The sequence below is a fragment of the Paramisgurnus dabryanus genome, unplaced genomic scaffold (assembly GCF_030506205.2).
Source record: "Paramisgurnus dabryanus unplaced genomic scaffold, PD_genome_1.1 h2tg000290l_1_74151__unordered_in_group3, whole genome shotgun sequence".
In the NCBI taxonomy this organism is placed as follows: domain Eukaryota; kingdom Metazoa; phylum Chordata; class Actinopteri; order Cypriniformes; family Cobitidae; genus Paramisgurnus; species Paramisgurnus dabryanus.
In genome coordinates, this window is record NW_027394175.1 from 30,001 (window position 1) to 37,500 (window position 7,500).

Below are 7,500 nucleotides of genomic sequence, written 5' to 3' on the forward strand. Positions count from 1 at the left end.
CACGAGCCACCCGACTCGGCTTCCATAGCGGCTGGCGGCCCTGGCCCGCCCGAGACGAAGCGCCTTCGTCGGTCAGACAGATAGGGTCGAGGACCCTGGAAGTGCGAGAGCCACCCGACTCGACTTCCACGGCGGCCCGGAGGCCGGGCCCGTCCCCGTCCGTGCCCGGGGACGGGGCACCTTCGTCGGTCAAACGCGTTGGTCTTGGACCCTGGAAGTGCACGAGCCACCCGACTCGACTTCCATAGCGGTCGGCGGCCCCGTACCGCCCCAGACAGAGCACCTTCGTCGGTCACGAAGAGAGGGTCTTGGACCCTGGAAGTGCACGAGCCACCCGACTCGACTTCCATAGCGGTCGGCGGCCCTGTCCCGCCCCAGACGATGCACCTTCGTCTGTCACACAGATAGGGTCTTGGACCCTGGAAGCCGTCCCCCTCGACTTCCGTAACGGTCGGCGGCCCTGTCCCGCCGCAGACGGGTCACCACTCCGTCTGTCTGTAGGGTCTTGGACCCTGGAAGCCGCCCCACTCGACTTCCATCGCGGTCGGCGGCCCTGGCCCGCCGCAGACGGGTCGCCACTCCGTCTGTCTGTAGGGTCTTGGACCCTGGAAGCCGCCCCACTCGACTTCCATCGCGGTCGGCGGCCCTGGCCCGCCGCAGACGGGTCGCCACTCCGTCTGTCTGTAGGGTCTTGGACCCCGGAAGCCGCCTCACTCGACTTCCATCGCGGTCGGCGGCCCTGTCCCGCCGCAGACGGTGTGCCACTCCGTCTGTCACACAGATACATAAGGGTGTCTCGGAACCCCGGACGCCGACCGAGACGAAACGCGTGGGGTCGGTGCGCCCGAGAGGGTAGGGTGCCCCGGGGCCGGCCGCTCGCCCGACCGGCTTCCGGGACTCCTTGACCGCTCGGGAGACCTATCCACGCGCCCGCCCGACCGGCGGCCGGGGGCCCTCGACCGCCACACGCGTACCGACGACCGGGGGGTTTCCGTTTTACGGCCGACGCCGAGATCCTTCGACGGTTCCAACATGGGTTGTTACGCTTTTGTGTTCGCCCGTGTCTGAGCATATATGGTCGGGTCGAACCTTTGAGGCCGTAGCCTGGAGATCCAGGGCGGATCTTATCTCACAACACGTGTGTCTTTGAGGCCGTAGCCTAGATCCAGAGACTTTAGGATCTTTTTAGCAGTTTTAAGGCCGTAGCCTTGATCCAGGGCGGATCTTTTGAGCAGCTTTAAGGCCGTAGCCTTGATCCAGGGCGGATCTTTTCACAGGTTTTAAGCCGAAGCGCCTTGATCCAGGGACTTTTGGATCTTTTTTTGCCGTTTTTAGGCCGTAGCCTTGATCCAGGGCGGATCGTTTTGCGGCCGTAGCCGAGTTCCATCACCCAAGGTAGCTTTAGTTTTTAGGCATTAGCCTTGATGATCCAGGGCGGATCGTTTTGCGGCCGTAGCCGAGTTCCATCACCCAAGGTAGCTTTAGTTTTTAGGCATTAGCCTTGATATGATCCAGGCCGGATCTTTCCGCCTAGGCGGCATGCGGATATGGGTTACCCGTCTTTCGACACTCGCCCGGGGCGCTGCCTCACATCAGACGCCCTTCGTCCGTTCCAACCGTTCCAGTTCTTTTAACGGTTTTTCGTTCATCGCACACCGACGCGCACAGACCTTTCTTGGGATCTGCCGCAGGGAGGGAGGACGCTGGAGGTCCACTTTCGAAGCAACCCATCCCTATATACCCGATGGCACCTGTTCAAACGACCGCCCCTTGAGAGAAGGGGCCCTTCCCGTGGCTCGTCCGGGAGGAGGCGCCCGCGTCGGAAGGCGCCGTAAGGTCGGAGACCCTGGAAGTGCACGAGTCACCCGCTTTTACCTCCAGGCCCTCTGTCGTACTTCTCGTGTCCGCTCACGAGACCTCGTTTCGGCTTTATGGAAGTGCACGAGTCACCCGCTTTTGCCTTTTCTGGAAGTGCACGAGTCACCCGCTTTTGCTTCCAGGCCCTCTGTCGTACTTCTCGTGTCCGCTCACGAGACCTCTCTTCGGCCTGGGGGTGCGCCACGTACACCCCCGCGTCCGCATTCGAGTCACCTCTTCGGGCTCATGAGGTAGGGTCGGTGACCCTGGAAGTCAGAGACTTCCAGGCCTTCTGTCGTACACCCTCGCGTCCGCTCACGAGACCTCTCTTCGGCCTGGGGGTGCGCCACGTACACCCTCCCGCGTCCGCTTTCGAGTCACCCATCTGGGCTACGGAGGTAGGGACGTGTGCCCTGGAAGAACCAGACTTCCAGGAGGGAGGGCCGCCCTGTCAGGCCCGCTTTCGAGTCACCCATCTGGGCTACGGAGGTAGGGACGGGTGCCCTGGAGGAACCAGACTTCCAGGAGGGAGGGCCGCCCTGTCAGGCCCGCTTTCGAGTCACCCATCTGGGCTACGGAGGTAGGGACGGGTGCCCTGGAGGAACCAGACTTCCAGGAGGGAGGGCCGCCCTGTCAGGCCCGCTTTCGAGTCACCCATCTGGGCTACGGAGGTAGGGACGTGTGCCCCGGAGGAACCGGACTTCCAGGAGGGAGGGCCGCCCTGTCAGGCCCGCCTCGGAGTCACCTCTCTGGGCTAAGGAGGCAGGGACGTGTGCCCTGGAGGAACCAGACTTCCAGGAGGGAGGGCCGCCCTGTCAGGCCCGCTTTCGAGTCACCCATCTGGGCTACGGAGGTGGGGACGGGTGCCCTGGAGGAACCAGACTTCCAGGAGGGAGGGCCGCCCTGTCAGGCCCGCCTCGGAGTCACCTCTCTGGGCTAAGGAGGCAGGGACGTGTGCCCTGGAGGAACCAGACTTCCAGGAGGGAGGGCCGCCCTGTCAGGCCCGCTTTCGAGTCACCCATCTGGGCTACGGAGGTGGGGACGGGTGCCCTGGAGGAACCAGACTTCCAGGAGGGAGGGCCGCCCTGTCAGGCCCGCCTCGGAGTCACCTCTCTGGGCTAAGGAGGCAGGGACGTGTGCCCTGGAGGAACCAGACTTCCAGGAGGGAGGGCCGCCCTGTCAGGCCCGCCTCGGAGTCACCTCTCTGGGCTAAGGAGGCAGGGACGTGTGCCCTGGAGGAACCAGACTTCCAGGAGGGAGGGCCGCCCTGTCAGGCCCGCTTTCGAGTCACCCATCTGGGCTACGGAGGTAGGGACGTGTGCCCTGGATGAACCGGACTTCCAGGAGGGAGGGCCGCCCTGTCAGGCCCGCTTTCGAGTCACCCATCCGGGCTACGGAGGTAGGGACGTGTGCCCTGGAGGAACCAGACTTCCAGGAGGGAGGGCCGCCCTGTCAGGCCCGCCTCGGAGTCACCTCTCTGGGCTAAGGAGGCAGGGACGTGTGCCCTGGAGGAACCAGACTTCCAGGAGGGAGGGCCGCCCTGTCAGGCCCGCCTCGGAGTCACCTCTCTGGGCTAAGGAGGCAGGGACGTGTGCCCTGGATGAACCGGACTTCCAGGAGGGAGGGCCGCCCTGTCAGGCCCGCTTTCGAGTCACCCATCTGGGCTACGGAGGTAGGGACGTGTGCCCTGGAGGAACCAGACTTCCAGGAGGGAGGGCCGCCCTGTCAGGCCCGCCTCGGAGTCACCTCTCTGGGCTAAGGAGGCAGGGACGTGTGCCCTGGATGAACCGGACTTCCAGGAGGGAGGGCCGCCCTGTCAGGCCCGCTTTCGAGTCACCCATCTGGGCTACGGAGGTAGGGACGTGTGCCCTGGAGGAACCAGACTTCCAGGAGGGAGGGCCGCCCTGTCAGGCCCGCCTCGGAGTCACCTCTCTGGGCTAAGGAGGCAGGGACGTGTGCCCTGGAGGAACCGGACTTCCAGGAGGGAGGGCCGCCCTGTCAGGCCCGCTTTCGAGTCACCCATCTGGGCTACGGAGGTAGGGACGTGTGCCCCGGAGGAACCAGACTTCCAGGAGGGAGGGCCGCCCTGTCAGGCCCGCCTCGGAGTCACCTCTCTGGGCTAAGGAGGCAGGGACGTGTGCCCTGGAGGAACCGGACTTCCAGGAGGGAGGGCCGCCCTGTCAGGCCCGCTTTCGAGTCACCCATCTGGGCTACGGAGGTAGGGACGGGTGCCCCGGAGGAACCAGACTTCCAGGAGGGAGGGCCGCCCTGTCAGGCCCGCCTCGGAGTCACCTCTCTGGGCTAAGGAGGCAGGGACGTGTGCCCTGGAGGAACCGGACTTCCAGGAGGGAGGGCCGCCCTGTCAGGCCCGCTATCGAGTCACCCATCTGGGCTACGGAGGTGGGGACGTGTGCCCTGGAGGAACCAGACTTCCAGGAGGGAGGGCCGCCCTGTCAGGCCCGCCTCGGAGTCACCTCTCTGGGCTACGGAGGTAGGGACGTGTGCCCTGGAGGAACCGGACTTCCAGGAGGGAGGGCCGCCCTGTCAGGCCCGCCTCGGAGGCCTCCCCTCGGGCAGGGGAGGCAGGGTCGGGGACCCTGGAGGAACCGGACTTCCAGGAGGGAGGGCCGCCCTGTCAGGCCCGCCTCGGAGGCCTCCCCTCGGGCAGGGGAGGCAGGGTCGGGGACCCTGGAGGTGCCGGACCTCCAGGGGGACGGAGGCCGAACCCGTGGCCGGGGAGGGTGAGCCTTGCCGGGCTAGGCTCGCGCGGGTTCGAAGGCCTGGTTCGAGAGGACCCCTTCCCCTATATACCCGATGGCACCTGTTCACACTACTGCCCTTTCGAGAGGGGACCCCGACCGGTCCGCGGCCGGGACGGCGCACCTCGGTCGGCCTCGGCGAGTGGGTCGGGGTGCCTGGAGGTGCGCGAGCGGCCCGCCTGGAAGTGCGCGAGCCACCCGACTCTGGCGGCCGGCGCCCCCGGGCCCGTGCCCGCGGCCGACTCGTCTGACCCGGCATCGTCAAGGTCACCAATACCACGGAGCGTCTACGACGCCCCGTTTCCGAGATATCGGCCAATGAACTGCCGGGCGCCGTATCTCGGCCGGGGAAGGTCCTACGGACTCGGGGCCGGGCTCGTCGGAAAGGTCTCGCCCGGGGCTTTCCGACGAGACCGGCCGCGGGTCCGTGCGACCCCGGGGGCCCGAGATACTTCCGGTCGAAAATTCGAATTTCGTTACCGCGCTGCTCCGGCGCCCCGGGTCCGGGGCCTTCGCCCTTCGGGTGGGTGGCTCCTCCGCGGGGGGCCTTTCGAACGAGCCCACCCGCGCGTCGCTAGCCCTTTCCGGGGCCGAGATACGGCCTACCCCCGCGGGATTTTCCCACGGCCGTTTCTCGGGCGCCTCGGGTCCGGGGCCTTCGCCCTTCGGGTCGGTCGCTATGCCGGAGGGGAGCTTTCGAACGAGCCCTCCCTCGAGTCTCTGGCCCTTTCCCGGGCCGAGATACGGGCGGGTGGTCGCGGAATTTTCGCTCGTCCGGGGCTCCGGCGCCCCTAGCGTCCGCCTCGGAGGTCGCCCGGACGCGCGGCCGGTCTCGTTCGAAAGGTCCGTCCCGGGGCTTTCCGACGAGCCCGGCCTCGGGTCCGTGCGACCCCGCCCGCCGGAGATACGTCCGGTCGAAGCTCGCGGAAATTCCCGCGGCCGTATCTCGGGCGCCTCGGGTCCGGGGCCTTCGCCCTTTGGGTCGGTCGCTCCGCCGGAGGGGGCCTTTCGAACGAGCCTACCCGCGAGCCTCTAGCCCCTTCCCCGGCCGAGATACGGCGGTCTGTGCCCGGATTTTCCCACGGCCGTTTCTCGGGCGCCTCGGGTCCGGGGCCTTCGCCCTTCGGGTCGGTCGCTATGCCGGAGGGGAGCTTTCGAACGAGCCTACCCGCGAGCCTCTAGCCCTTTCCCCGGCCGAGATACGGCGGTCTGTGCCCGGATTTTCCCACGGCCGTTTCTCGGGCGCCTCGGGTCCGGGGCCTTCGCCCTTCGGGTCGGTCGCTATGCCGGAGGGGGGCTTTCGAACGAGCCTACCCGCGAGCCTCTAGCCCTTTCCCCGGCCGAGATACGGCGGTCCCTCCCCGGATTTTCCCACGGCCGTTTCTCGGGCGCCTCGGGTCCGGGGCCTTCGCCCTTCGGGTCGGTCGCTATGCCGGAGGGGAGCTTTCGAACGAGCCTACCCGCGAGCCTCTAGCCCTTTCCCCGGCCGAGATACGGCGGTCTGTGCCCGGATTTTCCCACGGCCGTTTCTCGGGCGCCTCGGGTCCGGGGCCTTCGCCCTTCGGGTCGGTCGCTATGCCGGAGGGGGGCTTTCGAACGAGCCTACCCGCGAGCCTCTAGCCCTTTCCCCGGCCGAGATACGGCGGTCCCTCCCCGGATTTTCCCACGGCCGTTTCTCGGGCGCCTCGGGTCCGGGGCCTTCGCCCTTCGGGTCGGTCGCTATGCCGGAGGGGAGCTTTCGAACGAGCCTACCCGCGAGCCTCTAGCCCTTTCCCCGGCCGAGATACGGCGGTCTGTGCCCGGATTTTCCCACGGCCGTTTCTCGGGCGCCTCGGGTCCGGGGCCTTCGCCCTTCGGGTCGGTCGCTATGCCGGAGGGGGGCTTTCGAACGAGCCTACCCGCGAGCCTCTAGCCCTTTCCCCGGCCGAGATACGGCGGTCCCTCCCCGGATTTTCCCACGGCCGCAGCACGGGCGCCTTTGCTCGGATCGACTCGCCCTTTGGGTCGGTCGCTCCACGCGAGGGGACCTTTCGAACGAGCCTACCCGCGAGCCTCTAGCCCTTTCCCCGGCCGAGATACGGCGGTCCCTCCCCGGATTTTCCCACGGCCGCAGCTCGGGCGCCCTTGCTCGGATCGACTCGCCCTTCGGGTCGGTTGCTCTACCGGAGCGGCCCTATCCAACGAGCCAACCCGCTTCTCTCTAACCCTAAGCCCGGCCGAGATACGGCGGTCCCTCCGCGGATTTTCCCACGGCCGCAGCTCGGGCGCCTTTGCTCGGATCGACTCGCCCTTTGGGTCGGTTGCTCTACCGGAGCGGCCCTATCCAACGAGCCAACCCTCGTCTCTCTAACCCTAAGCCCGGCCGAGATACGGCGGTCCCTCCGCGGATTTTCCCACGGCCGCAGCTCGGGCGCCTTTGCTCGGATGAACTCGCCCTTTGGGTCGGTTGCTCTACCCGAGCGGACCTTTCCAACGAGCCAACCCTCGTCTCTCTAACCCCAAGCCCGGCCGAGATACGGGGTACCACCGCCTGACCTTTAAACGGCCGTAACTCGGGCGCCTTTGCTCGGATCGACTCGCCCTTTGGGTCGGTTGCTCTACCGGAGCGGCCCTATCCAACGAGCCAACCCTCGTCTCTCTAACCCTAAGCCCGGCCGAGATACGGGGTACCACCGCCTGACCTTTAAACGGCCGTAACTCGGGCGCCTTTGCTCGGATCGACTCGCCCTTTGGGTCGGTTGCTCCACCCGAGGGGACCTTTCCAACGAGCCAACCCTCGTCTCTCTAACCCTAAGCCCGGCCGAGATACGGGGTACCACCGCCTGACCTTTAAACGGCCGTAACTCGGGCGCATTTGCTCGGATCGACTCGCCCTTTGGGTCGG